Below are 23,946 nucleotides of genomic sequence, written 5' to 3' on the forward strand. Positions count from 1 at the left end.
AATAAGAGGTCAAACATCTTGCGGAGCAACAAAAGTGCAAAGTCCTCTTAGCGAGGCTAGCCTCTTTAATCTGAGTAGATCTAAAGATAGGAAATTAATCAGGAGAAAGAAGAAAAGAAAATCCCAACCAGGTTTGGCATAAAATGTAATGTGGAATATAAGCAAACAATTGACATGGCTTATTGGCACGGCCTTTCTTAATATTTTACAGATTTCAGACTCATAATCGATGAAGCATGGATTAGTCAACCATCCATGCTTGATGGTGGCAGTGCATCTATGGATGAGTTTCTAAATCCACTGTGAGGATAACTATTGAATACCGGAAAACAAGGTGCGCAGTTGGACCTCTTGCAATTCCCAAAGCGGTACTGAAAAAAATCTCTGAAAAGGTGGACAGCATTTCCATTTACCCTCTTTCAATTAGTAGTAAAGTCTGATAAAATGGCCCACGCTTGCAAGGTGGCACGGTCCATTCAATGTCTAACAATGGGACAAGAGCAATCCTGCTTCATATTGATCAGGCTTCTCCAACAGGTAGCTCAGAAGCTACTGATAGCTCTCCATCTACCTATAAGAGGCTCTCCTGTGTGCAGCTCAACCTACTAATATAGGAGCTTTAGTTTGGTTGAGTTATTACATGAATGCGAAAACTGAAGATGAAAATATGTATTTTCAGAACTCATTGGCTGATGTCTGGAGGAAAATAGTGGAATTTTTCAAATATATTTAAAGCGGATAAATCAGTGATAAATCATGAGGCATTGAGGTGACTTTTTTCTTGATACTATTACCTTTGTGACGGGAGCACTTCAGCTGTGGCTGTTATTTATAACCCACAAAGAGGCATTTCACTTTAACAAAGCGTTTTTTACATTACTGCTCGCAACCTTGCGTGATGAACCAATGTGATCACTGCTAGTAATCTTTCAAATGGTGGCCACTAATGTAATCTTGTCTTATTTTGTTCCTTTTACAAAACCAATACTATTAGTAGCTCGGGATGATTTTTATTGATCATAAGTAGCTCTTACAGCAAAACCAAGTGCGCAGTGGGCGTGCCAAAGGCACGCAAAGGGCAAGCCCGTCTGCGCCCATCCCCGCTTGGACCACGCTCAGCGCCAGCCCCCCCTGCAAGTCCGAACCCAGAGGGCAACAGTCCCATTAATTCTAGGAAAACTTTTCTCTCAATCATTTCCTCAAGAAAGCAATGTGAGGATCCGCGGTTAGACCCGTACCTTTGCAATGATGGCTTGGTATCTTCTCTATGTAATCTTTCCCTTCCTAATTTCCAGTGTAAATCTCCTAAGGCTACACATTTACTAGTGGCACCCCCCAAACAGGCTAATATGAAATATAGCTGCTCACTTATTTATGCCAGATCACTTATAAAACATGCACTGGATTTCGCAATTTTCATGGAAAATCAAAATATCGATCTCGCTTTCATCACCGAAACCTGGGCAGATCTGTCATCTGAACCAGATTTATTATAAGCTCTACCTACAGGCTTCAGGATTGTAAAACACGACCGCCCATTAAAAAAAGGTGGTGGCTTTGCAATTATATTCAGAGATCATTTGAAAACTATTGTTAATGTTCTTCCTAACGTGTCTCACTTCAAAGCCTTACTGTTTAAAATAGACCTCACCAGGCACTATTCCTTTAATGGACTTCTTATTTATCAACCACCAGTCTCTAGAACCGCCTTGTCCCAATCCACTTTGGGCCTCTGACAGTAGATCAGACACAAAGGATATTGATGCAGATTAAGTCCGGCTCTCCTGACAACCCATGCCCAGCCAGAAAAATTCACCAAGCCCCAGAAGTGATTGCCACATATCTCACGGCCCTGTTCAACAACTTATTCACTGCTGGATATTTTCCCATAGACAGTAAGAAAGGGTTTATTCTCCCACTAGTAAAAAAAAAAGCCTGGGTGCCGCTAACCCCAGTAATTATCGCCCAATAACACGACTACCGTTTCCCCCCAAATTGGGCGGAAAAATCGTTAATCAGGAATTGACCACTTTTTTAGAAAACACAAAGAGTCTTGATCCTACTCAATTTGGATTTCGTAGTCATCATAGTACCGAAGTGGCGTTGGTCACAGCCACAGAAGAAATTAGGCAGACGGTAGATGGCAGTGGAAATGCGGCTCTGATCATTTTGGATCTGTCGGCTGTATTTGATATGGTTAACCACGTTGTTCTGGTCGACCGCCTCGAATCAATTGGAATCAAGGACAGTCCACTTCAGTTTATCACCTCTTTTTTATAGCTAACCATATCCAGACGGTCTCTCTCGGTGAATTCACTTCACCAGTCTTCTCTCTGTCTTGTGGGGTCCATCATCAGGGCTTGTTTCTAAGCCCCACTCTGTTTAATCTTTATGTTACCCCTCTTGCAGCTCTGATAAGATCATTCGTTTTTTCCTTGGTCTGATACGCGGATGACACGCAAGTTGTTGTGTCTGTCGCCAACAATCCCAAAGCTACGGCTACCCAGTTTCATGACATATTGGGAAATGGTTAAGTAGTAACTGTCTAAAACTTAATTCGTCAAAGACCGAGGTCCTGCTGTTCGGCAATAATCCTTCTTTCTGGTCGATCAACTGGTGGACCCAGGAACTGGGGGACTTACGTATCCCCAGTGACAGAGCAATAAATCTTGGAGTAACCATTGACACCAAACTCTCCTTTGAAGGTCAAATAATTCATGTCACCTCTGCCTGTTTATTTATTTTAAAAACCTTAAGGAAAGTGTTGCCTTTTATTCCGTCCAGTCTTCAGAAAACCGTAGTTACTACTCTTAGCTCATCTAAAATAGACTACAGCAATGTGCCCTTCATCAATATTCAGAAACAATTTTTACATAAGCTACAAACTCTGCAGAATGCCACAGCACGGCTACTGCTAGGCATTCCAAAACATAAATCAATATCTCAAGCACTGATCCAACTGCACTGGCTTCCTATTCAGAAACGGATTCAGTTTAAGGCACTCTGCATTGCCTTCAGAGAACCTCAAGGCATTGGCCCTGCGTACCTGAAGAAGCGCATTCAGCGCTACATCCCGGCATGCTCCCTGCATTCATCCACCACCGGAAATCTTGCAATCCCCAGGTTTAAGAAAACCAACTGGTGAGGGATAGGTTTCATTGTACGCACTGCAAGGCTGTGGAACTCACTTCCAATAGAACTAAAATCCAAGCCTAAGCTATTGGAATTCAGGAAGAGCCTGAAGACTTGGCTCTTTAAGAAATAACCTGACCTATTCCAGAGTCCATATGCTGTCCATTCCGCTTAGGGCCTAGATACCTCTGGGTAATTGTTGCTCATTAGAAATTCTATTTCATTCATTCATTCATTCAGCAAAGGTTGGAGACCCCTGGAATAGACTAACTAGTCTATGTGATTCTGCAGCAGCGATCCTTTGTTACATCATTTTACAAAGTCTTGGAGATGGGGTTCAACAATCACATTGGATACCTAGAGAGTCAGCTAGTGCGCAATCCACCATACATTTGCTCTGCAGTATCTCAATGGTACACTGACAGACCTGCATCTTGGCCTTGCAGAATGTATTTGACACCATGGATTAGGAAGCTTTGTGGCACAAACTTTCCACTTGGGGCCTATCAAGAGAGCTATTCTTATGCATAAGAATAGCTCTCTTGCTAGGCCGTATATATGAGTGACTGAGTGAATGTGTGTGTAGACCTACGAATCAGTGAGTGGGTGTGCAAGTACTGGTATGGGTGTAACAATAGTTTTAAGAATAGTAGTGTGGAAGTTGGAGCGGGTGTATAAAAGGTTTTATTGGGGTGTGAATGGGTGTGTCGGAGAGTCTGTCAATGATGTTATGAGTGATGTCATTTGAGATGTCATTTGAGATGTCATCAGTAATGTCACTGACCATGTCATCAGTGATATAATATGTGAGGTCACAAGCAGTGCACATTCAAAAATTATAACTTAAAATATTCATTCTAACTATTAGAACATCTTTGTACACATATATGTGTACTAACTTTTTCAAAAACCGTGTTTGAACCCTACTTCCTGTTTTCGTGATGACGCCGAGAGTCGCGATGTCTTCGGTAACTGCAACGATTGTGCCTTTTTTAAGCATTGTAAAACACATCTATGCACACATTTTACAGTATTTAAGAAACTAGGAGTTTATTACTGCACTGTTTAAAGCCATATTTTTGTAGGGAGTTTGTATCAAAAAAATAATTTAAACCGATTTCCCATTTTTGCTGTAACACCGGGCGTTGCGATGATATTGGTAGCCACGATCTTTCTTGAATACATCGCGAAATGATAAAACAAAGGCATACATTCAATAACCATCACCACATTCAATACCAATCCAATCCAATCCAAAAATTCTTTATTTCGGTCATATAGACCATAAAAGACACAATAAAAACATTACAGACAATAAAACATTATTAAAATACATTTAAGTAAAAACGACTCTCCCAGCAATGAATGAGTTAAAATTACATTTAAAAGATTCTTTAAAAAGTTCAGGGAGCTTCAGACAATTTTTTCCTTCTAATCAACCAAATGGCCATAAGAAATTTGGAAACAGCAAACACAATGTGGCCCAGGGTACTAGTTTTCAAAATCCTGTATGCTTGTGCAAACTCTCTGAATCCCAGGTTCTTACAGATTGGCGCTATCCAATATTTTCTGGGCCTTTGGTATGCAGGGCACACAAACAAAATATGGGGGTCATCTTCCACATGGTTGTTACAGCAGGGACATATTTTATCGCCCCCATTTGACCACTTCGAAGTGTATGAATTAATAAGTAGTGTGCTATACCTCCACTGAACATACAATTTCCTTGCCAGGATGGGAAAGATAAAATCCATAAAAGATTCGAAAACATAAGAATTTTTGGATTTTAAAAATTGCAGGGTTAAGGTGCCACTATTTTGAGCAGCCGTCAAATGTTCAAGGGACCTGGCTTTATAGATTTGTGCCAGAGCCTTGCGCGAAATTGCACGGCAGCCTCGTACAGGGTCCTCCCACAGAACGCGGAGATTAATGCCAGACAGTTCGTTTTCCACGAAGGTGAGCCAGGGGATTTTACCGCTAGAATTTAAGCTCATGACATGGGTAAGATCCTCCCTATAATGATGGAGTTCGTCCGTAGACCAGAGCCTGTGCCAGAACTTCACTGGCTTTGTCACAAGCTCCTCTGCGATAGGGGGGAGACCCATGTCCATTCTCAAAGGCTGGAGTGGCGTGGCACTTGGAAGGGCTAGAAGGCGCCTTAGAAAGCTATTTTCCACTATTGATAGACCCTTCACCGTTTTATGTCCCCATAGCTCACTGCCATACATGGCCGCTGCCTTGGCCTGGGTCTTATAGGTTTCAAGGGCCGGGCTTATGGGCTTGAAGGAAGAAGTGTTAGCCACTTTCAGGATTGCACCCGAGAGTTGGGATAGTTTAGCCTTGGATCGTACTATCTGTCGGTCCCATGCCAAGTTTTCCTGCAATATAACCCCCAGATATGTGAAGGTGGACACCCTCTCGAGGCTAACGGTCCCCAGGGTAGGATTAGGCCTAGTTTTAGTTGGTGGGTTAAAGATCATAAACTTGGTCTTCTCTGTATTCACCTCCAACCCATGCTGGTGGCAGAAGAGACCAAAACCATCCAGGATCCTCTGGATCCCCATTGGCGATTTTGAAAGGAGGAGGGTATCATCGGCGAACATGATTGCCGGAACCCTCCTACCTGCCAAACAGGGGGCGTCGTTATCCTTGACGTTTTCCAGATGTGAGATGACATTATTGATGAATAAACAAAACAGGGTCGGTGCCAAGACACAACCCTGCCTCACACCTCGGCACACAGGAAACCTGGATGAGAGTCTACCATCCTTCCCACACCTAACTTGCGCATAGTTGTTCTCATGCAGCCTGACCAAGATGTTAAGTCAATACCAATACCTGCAAAATGGATTATAGCCAGCAGACTAAACACATTACTAACTAAATGACTGTATAATAGCATGTACAACTCCCTTAATATCTCTATACCACAGTGCACACATTTTTCAGTGTAATCAATAACTTCATGCATCACTGTATCAGTAAGTCTCTCATTCACTGTATAAGTATTTGAGTGAATCTGTAAGACGGTGCATAAGTCTATCAATGCTTCTGTAATGAACTGCATGACTGCCTAAGTTCATCTATGAGTGTATGCAGAAGTGTCGTAATGGGTCTGTGATTGGTTGCATAAGTCTCTCACTCAATCTGTGAGTAGGTGCATGAGCACTGTTGTGCATTTTTAAGTAAGAATATAACTGTCTGACTGGATCTGTGAGCGCATACATGAGCGTCACTGTATAAGTGGGTGAGTAAGTGGGTGCATGAGTGCCTGAGTAATTCTGAGTGTGAGTGAATAAGTCTCTCAGTGGGTCTATTACTGGGAGTGCGATTGTCTGAGTGGTTCTGTCAGTGGGTGTGTGAGTCTCTAGGTGCAACTGTGAGTGGGTACATAAGTCTGAGAATATAACTGACTGGGTGCATAAGTCTTTGAGTATATGAGTGGTTGTGTGAGTGACTGTATGGGTGTGTGAGTGGGTCCGTGAGTTATGTTATGTTATGTTATCCGGATTTATAGAGCGCGCAGCTGCCCCAGCAAAGGGGCGTCCCGGCGCTATAATGGACAAAGTACCGGACACAAGCAGTACCAAAAGACACGATCATAACAACTCTAAGAGTCCAGAGGAAAAAGGAAGGTTTTAACGGCCTTCCTAAAGACAAAAAGTTCCTTAATAGCACGAATATGAACAGAGTTCCAAAGCCTAGCAGCAAGCACTCTAAAGGAGCGGCCACCGGCCCTAGCCCTCTTAAAGCGCGGGACTATAACCTGGTGAAGTCCTGCGGATCTTAGAGGGCGCGAGGGTACATAGGGCAAAATAAAATGCTCCAATATCTGAGGAGAGGAGTGCTTCAAAATTTTAAATGAAAGGCAGAGAGACTTAAACTTAATCCTGTGGGCAAAAGGGAGCCAGTGGAGTTTGCAAATGGTTTTTTTGGCCGAACAGAATCTCGGTAATCCAACCAGAGCCCTGGCGGCAGCGTTTTGAACGCGTTGAAGTCTAGCAAGTTCGGCTAAATTGGCTCCCAGCAAAAGAGAGCTCGCATAATCCAACCTAGACAAAATCGTAGCTTGAACAATAAGCTGTCTGGTTGGAGCATCAAAGAATTTAAAGATGGGTCTGAACCTGCGAAGAATCCCGAAGCACGTAGCGGCGGTTTTCTTAGTAAGGGAGACAAAGCTAAGTCTTGAATCCAGCCAAATCCCAAGGTTTTTGACCTCGGAGGCAGGAAGAGGAGTTAGACCAAGCTCAGATGGCCACCAATGATCACCCCAGAGATGACTCTGCTTTCCGACAATGAGCACCTGAGTGGAGGTATGATTGTCTGAGTGGATCTGTTAGTGAGTGTATGAGTTTCTCAATGGGTCTGTGAGCGAGAGCATAAGTCTCTGAGTGGGTGAGTGAATGGGTGCATGCATGAGTGTCTGAGTGGGTCTGTGACTGGGAGGGCGAGTGTCTGGGTGGGTCTGTGAGTGGACACATGAGCTTAGAGTGGGTGAGTGAGTGGCTGTGTATATATCTGAGTGAGTTTGTGAGTGGGTTTGTGAATTTCTGAGTGTATGATTAAGTGACTGAGTCCACAAGTCTCTGAGAGGGTCTGTGACTTAGTGTGGAAGTGACTGTAAGGGTGTGTGAGTATCTGAGTGGATCTGTAAGTGGGTGTTTGAGTGTCTCAGTGGGCCTGTGAGTGGGTGCATGAGTGCCCAGGTGAGTCTGTGAGTGGGTCTAAGAGTCGTTAAGTAGGTATGAGACTGTATGCATGACTCTATGTCTGAGTCTCTAAATAGGTACATGAGTCTTTGAGTGGGCCTGTACATGGGTGTGTCACTCTCTGAGTGAGTGTAATTGGGTGCACAAGTGCTTACATGGGTTTGTGAGTGAGTGCATGAGTATCTGAGTGGGTATGTGTTTGAAATGGGATTTCTAGTCGGCTAGGGCAAGAGCTTAAATCAGGCAGAAACCACTACTCTAGTCAGGGCAAGGGAGTTACACACTGAAGATAACCCCTGCTCACCCCAATGGTAGCTTGGCTCGAGCAGTAAGGCTTATCCCAAAGGCAATGTTTAAAGCATTTGCACAACACACTCACACAGTAGCGACACACTAGGCACACCACATAAGAAACTCCACACAAGGTTATATAAAAAAGAGCCTTTGTATTACTCATAAACACATTAGATCCAAATCACAATTATACACTGTGCCACCTGGCACTAGGCAAACTTTAGCGGGGGCCTTATAAACAGGACAGGGCCAATTGGGCCACTGTCATAACCATTAGCATCACAAGTAGTGAACATAAACCAACCAGTAACTACTGGCATTAGCACTTAGCATATATCACATTTTGCATTAGCATTAGGCATAAGCACATTAGGTATAAACCATCCTAGGCATATATCCTAAATTCACAGTGCACCTCAGTAGCACCTAGCATACACACAATATAAAAAATAATTAGGCATAAACACATTATGCGCCACATTTGGGCCTTGCACCCTACCAGCACCTCAGGTGCTCACAGGCCAACTGGCCTTCCTCTGGGGGCCCGTCTGGGACTTCCCCTGTAATGCTCTATGTCCACAAAAGTCAGAGTGCTAAATGGGGCGAGGGTGCAGCTCACCCTTGTTCCTCTGTTGCCAAAAAAGAAGAAATGCCCCCGTCGTTGCAGCTGCTTGCAACCTCACGGTGCAGCTGTGAAACCGGCACCACAGTGCCACTCAAGCCCCTCTCACCGGGACTCTAAAACACAAGGCCCCCACAGTGCAGCTGCCCACAATCTGGCAGTGAAGCTGTACTCCTCAAGGTCGGCCCCTCCATCCCAGGGCAACTCTGTCACAGAAATCGCACTAGTACCCGCAGGTACCAGCAGGCCCGGACTGGCAATGCCGGGCACCGGGCAATCCCCCGGTAGGCTGCCAGGGGTGGGGGCCGTTTTTTTAGCAGGGGGCCGGTTTTGTCGTTGGGCCGGTTTTTTGTCCGGCGTGCCGCATTAATCAATAAATAGAGAAGTTGAAGCTCAGTACAGACCGACTAGAGACCTGCTAGTAGTAGTCTACGTCTCTCCTCGCTGATCCGTGCGGGGGCAAAAAAAATCACACCATCAATAAATCTCCTGATTTCTTTTTCTGGACTAGTGCTGTGCAAATGCAATCGAGATCATTATTTAAAATAGGGGGTGGGTCGCGTGCGGCGCAGATGTCTCCGCCGCCGCGTCTGCGCTGTCTCAGTTCGCCCACCGTAGGGTGGGGAGGGGCGCGCGGCATTGGTGGTGACATGACATGCGTATTGGGGTTCGCGCAATAAAAAGTGCGCGTGACCCGTGAGGCCAGAGCATTCCAGAACAACTAAGCCAGCCAGAGACTGAGAGGCACGCTGCACGCACCCCATAATTTAATTTATTTGTAGTAGCCCCTGCCCCTGCCTGCGTGTCCCACCGTCCCTCTCTGCTGCTTGCTGCTGCTGCCAACTGTCTGCAGACTGCCGTCGGCCCGCCGCCCGCAGGTGAGTGCATTTTTGCAAATTTAATTTTCATCATGGCATTGGTACTAGTCTGTGGGCCGGGCCGTGGCCGGGCCGGGATTAAAACAAAAGATATAGAGGCGGCCTGCAGCCGGCAGTCACTTTGGAAGTACTGCAGTCAAGTGCATTGTTGTGAGGATGATGGGTTTTTTGGTGCAGCAGCCTCTGCTATGGGCTCACTAGCTCCAAGATAAGGAAATATAATCGCAGGAGCTCACTGCTGTATTTATCAGGTAGTTGTGGTGGGGGGGGGAGAGGGAAATCTTGCGAAAGCACCCTCACAAAAAGGAATTTAGAAACACCTGGCCTCCTCACTGACATCTCAAATAACACACGGCGGTGAAAGGCCTATGATGCAAGCCTTTGCATAGACAGGCTGACTTGTTGCTCGTAGCAGTGGGAAAGCAGATTAAAAGGGCAGTTTGAGAGGGGTTCTCTTCTCTGTCATGATCAGATGGTAGGACCAGATTATAATTTACAAACTGGTTTAAATGTACCTAGCACAGAGAGGCTCGAACCTCCCCTTTGTCTTTTTGAAATAGTGTGTTCTGTGATATTGTTAGCCATAAAGTTAAGAAAATACTGAACAAGAGGTTACAGTTTGAGAAAGTCAAAGCAATGGGCTTATGTTTCACCAAAAATCACTACTGGGTGGCTACTATAAAGGGGGCTGTCCACCACATAGAAGTTGGGATTCTCTGTGTTGCTATAATCATGCTGCATATTTTCTTCATCAGGCTTGTGCATAAGAAATAACTATAGATGCAGGCCTTTGTGTGTATACTGACTTGGGGGTTGAAAAATGGAACCCTACCTACAGATTCCTTGTTGGATCTTTGTCAGGTGTTATTCCATGTTTCCTTACGGACCATGGCAGGGTCTTTGATGATGTCTGTGGTATCCTCACTGCAGGCTCGATAGACCCTAACCACAGGCCCTAAGGGTCCAAGAGAGTTGTTCCTGATGTGGCCAAAACCTTGGGATGCATAAGTGAGGCTCCAGAATCAGCCTAGGACCACTATACCCTTTCAAACTGAGCTCAGACACCCTATTTTCTAAATAAAAAAAAAGGCAACGTCCAGCTGGCAGTTTATTCGGATAGGTTTTCCCTATTCTTTCAGACGTTTGTTAAGCTCAACAGTTAAAAGGAAGCCCAACTTACCTACAAACACCAGACTCAGTTAACACCTGGCTGTCTTAGTAACATTCACAGATGTGTACCAATTTAAAGGGAATAGGTATCTCTAAAATAGAGTCTCATAAAATAACTCTAGCTATAATGTTCGACTGATCCCATTCCAAATTTGTAGACACTGTGCTGCAAGTTCACCGGCCACACTAGGCTCTGCAGCAAATCTCAGACTTCAAGGCGACCCTGCTGCAGCTTTTACAGATGGTTTGGAACTCTCTGGTGCACCTTTGGGCCCCACAGATTCATCAGGAGCTTGAAGTTGGTTGGGCTTCTGGTGGCGGTTACTCCACCAAAGCCAACTGACCCTGTACTTCCTCTCTATTTCATGGTCTATAATGCTCCCTGATAATGCTCATTCAAGCACCAGTGGTTTCAAAAGTAGAAACATCTGCTAATTCGTGAGCGCCTTGAATGCCGAGTTCGGATGGCAAGGTCCGGACCGGAGCCAGAAAATGATCAGTTGGACCTAATATGGGTCTCTTGGCAGCGCAAGGAAATACAGCGCCGTTTTCATGGTCATGGTATATGAGGCTGTAGAGATGAACAGCTCTGCCAAAAAAGGCAGAGAAAAAAACATAAAAATAACATATAATATACATTGAAAGGCATAGTCAGCTAGCTTAGTGGCTAACGTATTAACCGGTCGCCATTAGGACCACATGCACGTTATACCTTGGTGTGCGATAAAACAATTCCTACATGTTTTTAATATTTGCAAAATCTGGCACCAATTAGCATGCTAGTGTAACACGGAGCATGAAAGTTAAAATACTTAGGTTAAAGCCTTTTACTCCAAAACATTCTTAATGCTGCTAGGTTTTTAGCTTCAAAACTAGACGTTCCTCCGTTTTATCATGAAATTCTGCGTATGCTTTGTCAACAGGCCACTAATAGACAAGCACTGGCAAAGGCAATAGGTCTTGCCTATGCAAGAGCTATTTGCTTTGGCAATGTGTTTTAGCCATGCTGTATACCAGTGTGGTTACTGGTCAGCATGTCTAAAAGTTAGTGGTGTGGAGTAGCGTGGGGTAGATTGGAGTGGGGTAAATTCGGGTAGTGGAATAGTGTGGATTGGGGTAGAGTGGAGTGGGGAAGATTGGTGTAGAGTGTAGTGAGGGTAGAACGAGGTAGAAGGGAGTAGGGTGGATTGGGGTGGATTGTAATGGGGAGGCATTAGGTAGTTGGGTAGATCAGCGTGGTAGATTGGAGTGGGGTAGATTGGATTGGGGTGGATTGGGAGGAAGTGGAGTAGATTGGGAAGAGTGGGGTAGATTGGGAAGAGTGGGGTAGATTGGGAAGAGTGGGGTCGATTGGAAAGAGTGGAGCAGATTGGGGTAGATGGGAGTGGTGTGGGGTAGATTGGAGTGGGGTATACTGGAGTGGAGTTGGGTCTACTGGAGTAAAGTGGAGGGGGTAGATTGGAGTGAGGTATATTGGACATATTGTAGGGTAGATTGGGATTGAGTGGGGTAGATTGGGGAGGTGTGGGGTAGATTGGAGTGGGGTAGATTGGGGTAGATTGTATTGCAGTGGAGTTGGATAGAGAGGTGTGTGGTGGATTGGGATGGGGTGAGGTAGATGGGAATGGGGTAGATTGGAGTGGGGTAGATACGATTGGGTTAGGGTGGGGTAGATTGGAAAGGAGTATATTGGAGTGGAGTGCATTGGGATAAATTGGAGTGGTGTAGATTGAAGTGGGTGGAATTAGATGCAGTAGACTGGAGTAGCTTTGTTTTTTTAAAGCATGTTTTTATTGCAATTGGTAAGAAATGCAAAAGCTTAATAAGGCAATACAGATAATGCAAGGTATCCATACCATTGCCATATCCAGTTCCGCATGCCCAATAAGGAGATGGCGGCAGTGTTTGTCAATTATATGTTAACTCATCTCAATATAGATTGGAGTAGGTTAGTTTGAGGTGGAGAGGGGCAGGGTAGATTGGAGTGGGATGGCCAGGGCTTGACTAGTTGTATATTGCACGTTGCCTGGGCCTTGCCGGCCCTGACTCCCGGAGCCGAGACAGTGACACACACGAACGAGCACAGAATGATTAAGCCACTCCGAGAGTCCGGCTACGCTAATCCTACCACCCGCTTCATGTCATAAACACAAAAGGCAGGGTTAGGGCATTCACTTACCCAAGAGCGGTTAACACAGCACCCCTTCTTGCCTGGCTGTCGCCTGGATGTGGATGGCTGGGATCAAGATCTGTTCAAACTTCAAAGACACATGATGTGTATTAAAGTAAATTGCCGCTTCCTCATAGAGTCGCCTCTCTCTAAACCTCCCCCTAGGTTGTGAATAAAAGATTGGTCTACCCTTTGTGTCTGTCTATAATCTGAGATTATATCAGTATTCCTCTGTATCTGTCCTGTAGATTTGTCTTTTTGTCGTTCCTCTATGTCAGTCTGCCTTCTTTGTCTGTTATCTGTGTCTCTGTCTGTGTTCCCCTTTACCTGTCCTCACTCTATCTTCCTGTGTTTTTTATTGTCCTTTGTGTGGCTTCTTGTGTGATTGCAGGTCAAGCAGGCCTTCAGGCAGACCTACCTATTTGTGTGTCTTCCTGTGTATTGGTTATTCCTTCGTTCCGGTCATAGATGCATCTGTCTTCTTTCCTATGTGGTAACAGGACACCTCCTGCCAGTCTCAGGTTTGTTCAAAATATGCAAACATTCATACTGGAAAACAGCAGGATTAGAAGAAACTGTGCCTTTCATCACTGTGCTCTGTCCCAGCTGCCGTCAGACCATGGTTCACCCCAACTGGACCCTCAGAGGTCACACCACACACATTCATTGGCAAGACAATGCCACTTTCAAGACCGCTGCCCCGAACCACCCCTGAGAAAGAGCTGTGTTGTCAACAGAGACATCTAAAGATTTTAGGACTGCACAGGAAAGAGGTGGGCAGACAGGTCACATGGATCAAGCAAGAGACGTGCAGATGTGCAGAGGGCACAGTTGGCATCCCTGGTTTCTTCAAAGCATCTCTATTCCACTCCCACCTCCATCCACATATCTTGTGGGAGCTGCGCTGCCTATGTCTATCCTTGTTTCAGCACCATCTTTATGTACGTTTCTTTAGAAATCATTTGTCTCTCTTTAAAGAGCTTGGAAAAGGAGAACACTTTCATATCGGGTTGTCTCTCAGCTAGCTTGTGGAATCAAACTGTTCTTTCTGGTGGTATTCTGGTTCTGGCAGCAAGGTATGAAAATATCCAGTTAAGTTGAGTTTTCTCAACTACTTTAGGACACATTTTTGACAACAAGCATTGATAAAGTCAGCAGGCCTAGCTTTAATGTGAAAACTCATGGAAACAGCATGTGTGCTTCAGGTACATGATGTGACTGGGTGGGTAACCTGGTGCTCTTTAAGGTCATCCTCTACTATTTACTGTGCTTTGAAAGTTGATACAATTGAATATGTAATGGAAAATGTGCTGTAAAATTCACCATTTTGGTCTGTCTTTTTCCAAAGTTTTCTTGGGGGGAGAATCCCCCAAATTCCCCTAGTAGTTGTCGGGTTCGCTCACTGCGCTTGCTCGCTACACACCATGTGGGGGCTGGTCTCACTTTTACTTTGTTCTCCCCGATTCACTACTCGTGTCTATTTTTGGTGCTCTCTGAAAGAATGTCTATGGGTACATGATCTGACTGGGTGGGCGTAACCCGGTGCTCTTTAAGGTCATCATTTACTATTTACTGTGCTTTGAAAGTTCATACAATTGAATATGTAATGTAAAATGTGCTGTAAAATTGACCATTTTGGTCTGTCTTTTTCCAAAATTTTGTTTGGGGATAATGCCCCCAAAATCCCCCCCCCCCCCAAGTAGTCGTCAGGCTTGCACGTTGCACTCGCTCGCTACGCGCCGGATGGGGGCTGGTCTGGGAAAATTTGCCAGGGCTGGTTTCAGTTCCCAGTCCGGCCCTGGGTACCAGCGATGCTCTCCTTCCAGCCCCAATGGTCCTTCACTTGAATGGGCAAGAGGGGAGTGCTGATTTCCCCTGTGTGGAGCAACCAAGAAGCTCCTTTCCAATGTTGCGGCACGTCCGAGACCCTTGGGTCTTCTTAGACCACAGTGGCAAGACTCCCGCATACATGGGCCCGATGTCGGGCGCCCCCCCTTCGCAGGAGGCCCCTCAGGTACCACTAACCTGAGGGCCTGTCTGCTGCGGGAGGCCCACCTCTCCTTTGCTCATGGATCGTCCTCAATGTTGCCGGCTCTCTCCCAGTTCGGGCTACAACAGCCCACGAGGCTCCGGCTCTCCAGTCAGCCCCGCCCACAACCAGGCACCTGCCGCCTGACTTCCGCTTGTAGGCATGTCTGGCCCTTAGTGCTCGCTCCCACTGCTGTGATCTCCCGCCCACAACCAGGCTTTGCCTACCTGACATTCGGCTGCTGCGCTCGGTCAGAGCCTTCTTCTCGGGAAAGGTATTTACAGAGGGCTCGTCACGCACTCTTAGGGCACTGCGCTTCTTCTCCACTCGTTGCTGCCTCCGTTGGGCTTCCTTTTGCCCCAGCAACCGGTAGTGTCCTACTGAGAGCCTCGGCTGCAGCTCTCAGCACTTGGAGAACTGAAGCGTTCACCATGCACTACACGGAGACCGTACCATACTGCACGCACCTCCTTGAGCCAGCACTGGGACTGGCAAACAGTGCACTGCTTGTACTCCGCAACCAGAAGGAGGGGGGAAACACAGCACTGTCCCAGTCCCTGATCAGCGCTCTCAGCTCAGGTCCCGGGCAAGGTACAAAGCACAGCACTCGGCCCAGTGCCAAGCCTCCAGAGTCACAGACGTCCACAGGGGCACACCAGCAAGGTGTCCCGACGTAGGCCAGCGCAGGGGTTCTCCGGGCAGGGTGGTAGTCCTTCCCATGGCCCAAACGGCAGCAGGTCAGTCCTCCCAGCAGCCCAGTCCCCTGGGGGTTCCTCCTGGCAGTCCAGCAGCCTGCCGGCTACCAGTTCCACATCAGCCCCAATACTTATACCTCTTAGTGTCTTCGTTCTTCCCCTGCCACAGTGCTCTGCACCCGGTCCAAACCAGTTCTGGGGGCACTCACACCTTTCTCTAACGTTGCACTACCACCCCCTTTGTCATTATAGGCTCTGGACCCAGACACACCACAGGGGGGCAGAGCCAGCATTGTGGAAGGCAGGCACAGTCCCATTCAGTCCCAGGGGCTACTCCTCCCAACACTCCAAATACAGATTGGCCTATTCAGCCTAGTGCTGATTCACCCAGCCCTTGTCACTCCAGAGCCAGACATGCTATACACATCAGGCAGGCACAAAGACACATAGCGCACACAAATGCCAACTTCTAAAAGTGGTATATCTAAAATAGTGATAATAAATCTGCATACACCATTACGCAGCATTTATTATTACTATTACAAACATACCAAACTTGACCACACTGCTCCTTTCATATTAGAAATTACCACTGAAACACTTATCAAGGAATCCCCAATGCATTCCTATGAGAGGGCAGCCTCAAAGCAGTGAGAAACCAAAATGGCTGTTTGTCACTACCAGGACATGTCACACATTTAAGGTCATGTCTTACCTTTTACCTACAATGCACCCTGCCCATATGGCTAGCTTGGGCCTACCTTAGGGGTGACTGACATGCAGTAAAAGGGGGGTCACAGACATGGCACCCACTTTATGTGCCACGTTACAGCGGCAGTAAACTGCGCGCACAGGCCCTGCAATGGCAGTGGCCTGACACAGGTTTGAAAGGCTACTATGATGGGTGGCGCAATCAGCGCTGCAATCCCACCAGTAGCATTTAATTTACTGGCCCTGGGTATCTGAGATACCACTTTACAAAGGACTGACAGGTAAATTAAATATGCCAAATAGGTGTAGAGCAATCTTACCATGTTTACCACAGAGAGCACATACACTTTACACTGGACAGCAGTGCTAAAGTGCCCAGAGTCCTAAAACCACCAACACCAGGCCAGAAAAAAGACTAGGAGGAAGGTAAAAAGTTCAGGGATGACCCTGCAAAAAGGGCCAAGTCCAACAGTATGGGACTGCATGTATAAGTGTGTAAGAGGGTATTTGAATGGATGTATAAGTATCTGAGTGAATTTGTGAGTGCATGACAGTGACCAGCAAGTGTGTACAAATATATATATCATTTTTTAAATATATTTTAGCTAATGTTCGCGATAGTCACAACGTCCCCGTGATGGTACATGGGGGGCCGCTCTGGAGGTTGCTGAGTCATCGAGAATATCGCATGCGATTAAAAAAAATCTATTTTGGACACATAACTTGTGTCATTAACACACCCATTTCTCAAACATGGGGTCAGAGTATCTCCACCCTGACCCTATGCTAGCTTTCAGACAACTTTTCAGACCCAGGAACCATTCCCGAATGATAAAGTGGCGGCTGCAACTTTTTGTACAGGTTGCGCCCAACCAGTCACAGCGTTCCCGATGGCATACGCATCCACGATTAATCACGAAACCACTGCCAAATATCCGCGGCCACAGATATATCTATTATTTTCAGCATAAATTTCTCCAAACCTACTGGACAGATTTGCACCAAATAACAAAAAGTACAATCTACGTAACAACATCTACTTTTATGCCAAATTTGGTTTAATTCCGTCCAGCGGTTCGGGCTGCAGGTTCGGCAATGCTTTCTTATGAGAATGAACTATCCAAACACACCCTTTTTTCACACCCCTATTTCTCGGTCTCCACCGCATGGATCACCCCCAGTCTTTCCATGACACACAAAACCTACTTTGATACTTTTTTGGGAAAATTTCATGAAGATTGGTCAAACTACGCCAAAGTATGTGACAATTCAGACTATTCCAGGCCCGCAAAGCTATAAGAATGGTTCGGTGGCATTAGTATTAGTAATTATTAATGTATATTGAATTAATAAAAAACTGTTGCTGTGCTCATCTCTAAATTAGACAGACAGCACCACCATATGGCAGTCTGTCAAAAGTGCAGTTGTTGACAATTAAGTGCTGGTGCCGAGCACCGGAAAGCACTGGTTCAATTTAGGCAATGGTTGTATGCGGTTTGTTCTGTGTGTCTGCAGTGCTCACATAACATCTGTTCAAAGGTCTTGAGTACCATTGTGAAGGGTAACAACAAACATCTGTTATTCAGGCACCAAGATTCCCTTCTGGGTTAACGTGTACTTTACAAATACATGTTATGATTTGTTAAATGTTATGTGTAACATTTTAACGGCTAGTTGGCTAGTTCTTCTACAACCCACTGGGTTTCTTCAGGAGAAAGGAGCAAGCATATGTTCCAGCAGTCTTGCACCTAATTCCAATAATTATTTTATAAAAAAATATTAGTGCAGGGTGCCAAAGTTTTCTTTAGGGCTGGCCACCAGTGTTGCTGAATGTAGGAATTGCTGAATACCAAGACTGCTAGTCTTGAGTCCACTTCACACTTCTTTTTCCATTTCTCAGACCTGTACTGAAAACATAAATCAGCCCTGGCATGAAGAAATTATTAAACTAGGCTCACATTGCGGAAGGCCACAACTAGAATTGGGATATAGGTGGGTCATTGCAACTCAGTTTGCTTTTAAAGCAGCCCCCTAGTCCTGAGCCCACTGGGAAAATGCCAGAGTTCCAAAATGACCAGTCTGGCCCTGGTCAGCTCTGTGTCCTCCTTTTATAACTGTTTTGGTATTCTTCATTCCAGTGCTTAGTTTGTAAAAAGAAGAAGTGCTAGGGCCCTCCTCAGGATGCCACTGCAGCTTGCACCATCCATTCCCCCTGACAGCCCTGCCCATGAAAGTACCAACATACCTACTAAGCATTACACTTATACAAGAGTGACAATTCAGACTATTCCAGGCCCCCAAAGCTATGAGAATGGCTTGGAAAGCAGGAATTAGTCCTTTTAGATGTTAATTTAATTAATAAACAACTGTTATGTGCCCATTTGTAACTGAGACAAACAACACCACCATCTGGCAGATTCTCATAAGTACCGGTGTTGGCAAATAAGTGCCATTGCTGAGCACCGGAAACCACCAGCTCAATTTAACCAATGTTTCATTCCCTATTCAATCTCCCTATTCTGCTTATCTGTCTCTTAACTTGTGTCATATTTTCATGATGAAAAATAAGTCCTGGTCCCCTTAAACGAGTGTCGGTACCCACCACCTGCAACCAACAGCTCAGAATAAGCACGGCTTATTTCCTTGGAAAGGGACGTTTACCATGCTCATCCTGTCAGTGGCTAGTGTTTAAAGAATGTTTGCATGAATGGTGCTTCATACATCTTCACTGGCATAAAGTGATTAATTTTGAGCTCAGCAACCCCCTCCTTAAATGTAGATTTGAAGGTTGTGAATAAGGACTGGGGTAAGGGTAAGATGGGGTGAAGAGGAAAGGTTGGAGAACTTCAACTGCTTAACATAGGTTCCCAAGGTTTATTGTGTTTTTTAATTGACACTGCAAAGTTTTCCTGTAGCAAATGCAGTCTTCTTAGGACTTCTGCACATGACAGACCTTGGGCTATACTGAAGATATACATTGTGTGGTTGGAGTTCTCAGATGCTCTTAGCGTACTATTTCTCCGTTGTCCCTTCACAACTAAATAATAGTCCCTTCTCTTTCAGTTGTCCAGAATAACCTCCACTTGTTGGGATTAATTCAACTACTTATATCCAACCCTTTTTTGATGTTGAAGTAAGACGCAATTAGTGGTGTGGGAGCACACAGGTGCGGATCATAGCAATTCTGGCTGCACCTCACTGAAGAGGCCTAATATTCACAAAACCTGTGTGGATACTTGTGTTCATGTTAAGTGTGGATGGAGCCTAATACTTCTGACTGGCTGTTTCTAATGGAGCAGGCCTAAGTGTGATTTGCATATGATCGTCCACCTTCAATGGTGGCACAGAGGAGCTGAGACAAAATGGTATTGATGTTGCCCAAAGTAACTACCAGTGGCCCAGTTTAATTCAAGCATTTCCATTCATCACCTTTTCTCTTCTGTTTTAGAGCCATTGTATTTCCAGGCTCTTTTCCACTCAGCAGAACTTCATTGCAGATGCCTTCCCAGCTTTAAGATATTTAAATTTAAGGCTACTTTATGTATCTTGCTTGCCATTTTTGCTGTTTGTGTTTAGCAAATCTATCAAACACTGCACACGGACTATCTTATTTCCATCCTCCAATATGGGCTTTGTTCAGCTGTAATAGTAACTTGGGTATATTATCAAAAGAGAGGTATTTTAGTCTATTAATATCAAATGTCTGATGATTGATGTGGTAAATGTAATAAATGTGGTAAATAAGGTGCGGTAGCACCTGCTATCACTTATACCAGGGTATCAGTAATTCTAAGTATAAAATTATCAAGGGATCCCCTACTGACCCCCATGGAATGAGGGAATAATAGGCCAATATCAGTATTATGAATGGCATTAACTAATTCTAGCATTTTTTTAGGGATAAATTCCTCCAGATTCTACTGAATTTCATCAGATTTTGAATCAGGCCTGGCCTGAGTCAATGTACCTCAATACACCGTCAAACTGAGGGACTTGGACACAGGACCGCCCTGTTTTTTTAAACATTTGAGCATGCACCGGAGCGTGTTTCATCTTTCATTGGATCTGTGACCCATTACTAACTTCAATGTGCTTTTGGATGAACTAACCAGATGGTTTCCGTCCTGATGAGAGCCACTGGCTTACTATAAGGTCAAAAAGTTGACTTCCTGACTCTGGGACTGTGTACCATATTTACTCTAATTCAGCAATATATGAACCTCCAGGCATCTTTTCTCATTTATATACAAATAAATATAGCTCAGAAATTACAGCCGTAATACGGTCATTGCAGCGGCATGACCACAAAATCTATATTTCTCAGGACTATGCCAGAGTTCCAAAGGTTTTCTGAACCTGCGGAAAAAGATTGTTGGACTTGGGCACCCCTTTCTCTTTTTCAGATCCCCGAAATTCCAGATAACCCTCAGAGGTCAATCAAAAACCTTTGAAGAACCCTTGGGCTTGGCAACGTTCCTGGATAATCAATCTGAAACGCAGATGGAAGCTGACGCTTTGCCTGGTGCTTCTTCGTCTCATTGCTGTGCAAGAGCTGCTGCATGCCCTACTATTCTGGATCTTTGTGCAGAGTTTATATCCTTTTCGAAAGTCTTGATGCTACCAATTTGGTTATCTTTCTGGTGTTAGTGAGTTCATATACTTTCTTCTTAGCTCTGTATAACTGTGTATTACTGTTGCCACTCTTGCCTCAGATGCCTTACTCCTTTCATTCTCACGCTCATAATCACAATCATATTCATACTCTCACAATCACAATCACCTCACATATCTCTATCATGCGGTTTAATCTCTGTTGTCAGTACTCACAGCCATTACATTGTAACTCATTGTCAGTTTGTATTATCAATGTATATTGACATTGACCTTCTATTTATTGCTATTTTTGTTGCCTAATTTGATTGCATTTATTGACTCCACTCACTGTCATTAGACACAGTCATCTTCAGGATTTAGGTATTTCAGTTTCCGTATATCTCCTGGTCTTCTATACACTTTTGTCTGGTTCCACTCCTTTACTCTGTGACATCCTACGCCTGCACTGTTTCCTTCTACACCTTAAAGAAGATGTTATTACTATTATTTCACATGTACACGTATTCATGGCTCACTTTGCATCAGGTCATGGTTTATTTCTGGTTAGTTCTGCCTAGGATCAAATATTGTTCTACACATTACCTATACGCTCTAGCATTTTGTCTTCCTTATTTTTCCACTTTTCTGTTTGCGCCTATGTTGGTATTGCATACTTCTGTAATGTGTGGTTTTCTCTTCAATGCCTGTTTTTCGTATTGCATTTAATGCTCCTTATTACCCACCGCCTGTGTTACATTTTTCCCGGCTTTATTCCTGACACTAACTTTGTCAGCCCTTGCTCTTTATCCATGTCTTTTTGCCCATGAAAGATGTTTCTTACAGATATCTCCTGATTGGAGGAGGTCTCATCACCTCTCTGACATGGCTCTGGGTAGGTCTGGGTCTCACCTTTTGTTGTGTCTTTCCTCGTACCCTCCTCCTTTTTCCCTTTCCCAGGGGGACATCTGCTTCACTTCTAGCATTCTTCTTTGCTCAGTTTCACACTGAGCCACTCACAACCCATTGTGCATCTGGTGATCCGTTCTTCCCCAAATGACCTCCCCCACCCCCCAAGAGGTTGTTTCCTTAAATACCATAGGGCTGAATCACCCTGTGAAAAGGGACCCAATTTTGGACTTTTGTAAAGGTCTGAAGGGGGATGTAGTACTCCTCCAGGAGACCAAGATAGGTTTTAAAGAGGCTCTGTTCACGAGGAAGGCATGGGTTACGGACCTTACCTGCTCTGAAGCCTTGGGGAAGCGTAATGGAGTTCTCACCCTTATTTCTAGACACTCAGGATTGTCCATAGTCTCATCTGAGCCTGACACTAGTGGGAGATGGCAATTTACTAGACTGACCAATGGTTCCCAAGATTTATATGTTATGAATATTTATGCACCCAGTGAAACAGTGATATTAGAAATACACTTCAATCCCTTGGGGATGAAATCAAATCGGATAGAGGTTCTATATACACATTCCAATAAGAAATCACTTCTGCATGATATTAGACAGCTAAAATACTCCTTTAATTCTATTGTTAGTGAGAGGCATACCTGGGACTTCATGCTCAAAAATCTCCTCATCTTTTATTACGTAATAGAGCTGGTAAACTGTTAGTGCTTAACCTTAAAACTACTGTACCCAAATTACTCATATCACAGATAGGGATGGTTCACAAAATGTCCTTAATCACGTAATCCTTGAGGTAATTAGTGATTTCAATGAAAGGTTATACACCCCTCAATTGTTGTATGATAAATCCACATGTCTGGAGTTCCTCCTCCCCCTTTCCATTCGATGCTGATAGATTGCGTTTGAATAAACCAATAGAATCTGAGGAAATTGTTAAAGCTTTTAAGGCCCGGATGATTTCCCAATCTCCTTCTATAAGACTTTTACATGCTCAATCATTGGGCATCTTAAAAAAGACTTTGATCAATATGACTTGTCGGGCAGTGTCTCAGGGTTGGCCACCGAGGCTACCACTGTGGTCATCCTGAAGGAGGGCAACGATCATCCTGATCCCAAAAAATCTGTCCTATTTCCCTTCTAAACATGGGAGCCAAAATCTATGCGAACATCTTATACAATAGTTTGGATGCTTGTATCCCTAAACTAATTCATATCTCACAAACTGGCTTTTTCAAAGACCGTCTCGCAAGGGATAACATCCGCACCTTCTGTCATTTATAGAAAAGGTTCATTTACCAACACTTCCTTTGGCGGCAATTTCTTTTGACGTTGAAAAGGCATTTGATGAAGTTTATTGGCCTTTTTTACATGCTGTTTCGGAAGCACATGACCTAGGTTCCTCCTTTACTAACATGATCGTGGCTTTATATGCCAATCCTAAGGCAAAAATTAGAATAAATGGCCCGACTTCTTCTTTTTTTGACCTCCATCAAGGTACGAGACAAGGGTGCCCCTTATCCCCCCTACTTTACTTACTTACTATTGATCCTCTACTTAGACTTCTTAACTCTGAACCTAACATTAAGGGTCTTCAATTTGGACATCTTGCATTTAAGATGGCTGCTTATGCACACAATATCCTTATATTCTCTGAGGATGTAGAAATGGCTATCCCCACGATAATTAATACTATACAGGGCTTCTCAAACGTTTCTGGGTATTCCCTGAATAAAACCGAAGTATTCCCTCTAAATTCTTTATGCTTTCCCTCCTCTCTGGGCGCCTCGGGTCTGAAATGGTAGTCTTCCAACCATTAATATTTGGGTATCTGGTTCTGTAGAGATCTCACAGAATGAATCACATACACTCGCCAAAGTTAAAGATCTTCCTAATAACTGGCCTCCTAAATAAATTTCCTAATGGGGAAGGTTGCATAGCCTCAAAATGATGATTACTCCAATAGTTAATTTTCTATCTTCAATGTTCACCCTAAAGGTTTCAGTAGGCTTCTTCCAAGAACTTGACATT

Source organism: Triturus cristatus, chromosome 5_2 (genome assembly GCF_964204655.1).
Source record: "Triturus cristatus chromosome 5_2, aTriCri1.1, whole genome shotgun sequence".
In the NCBI taxonomy this organism is placed as follows: domain Eukaryota; kingdom Metazoa; phylum Chordata; class Amphibia; order Caudata; family Salamandridae; genus Triturus; species Triturus cristatus.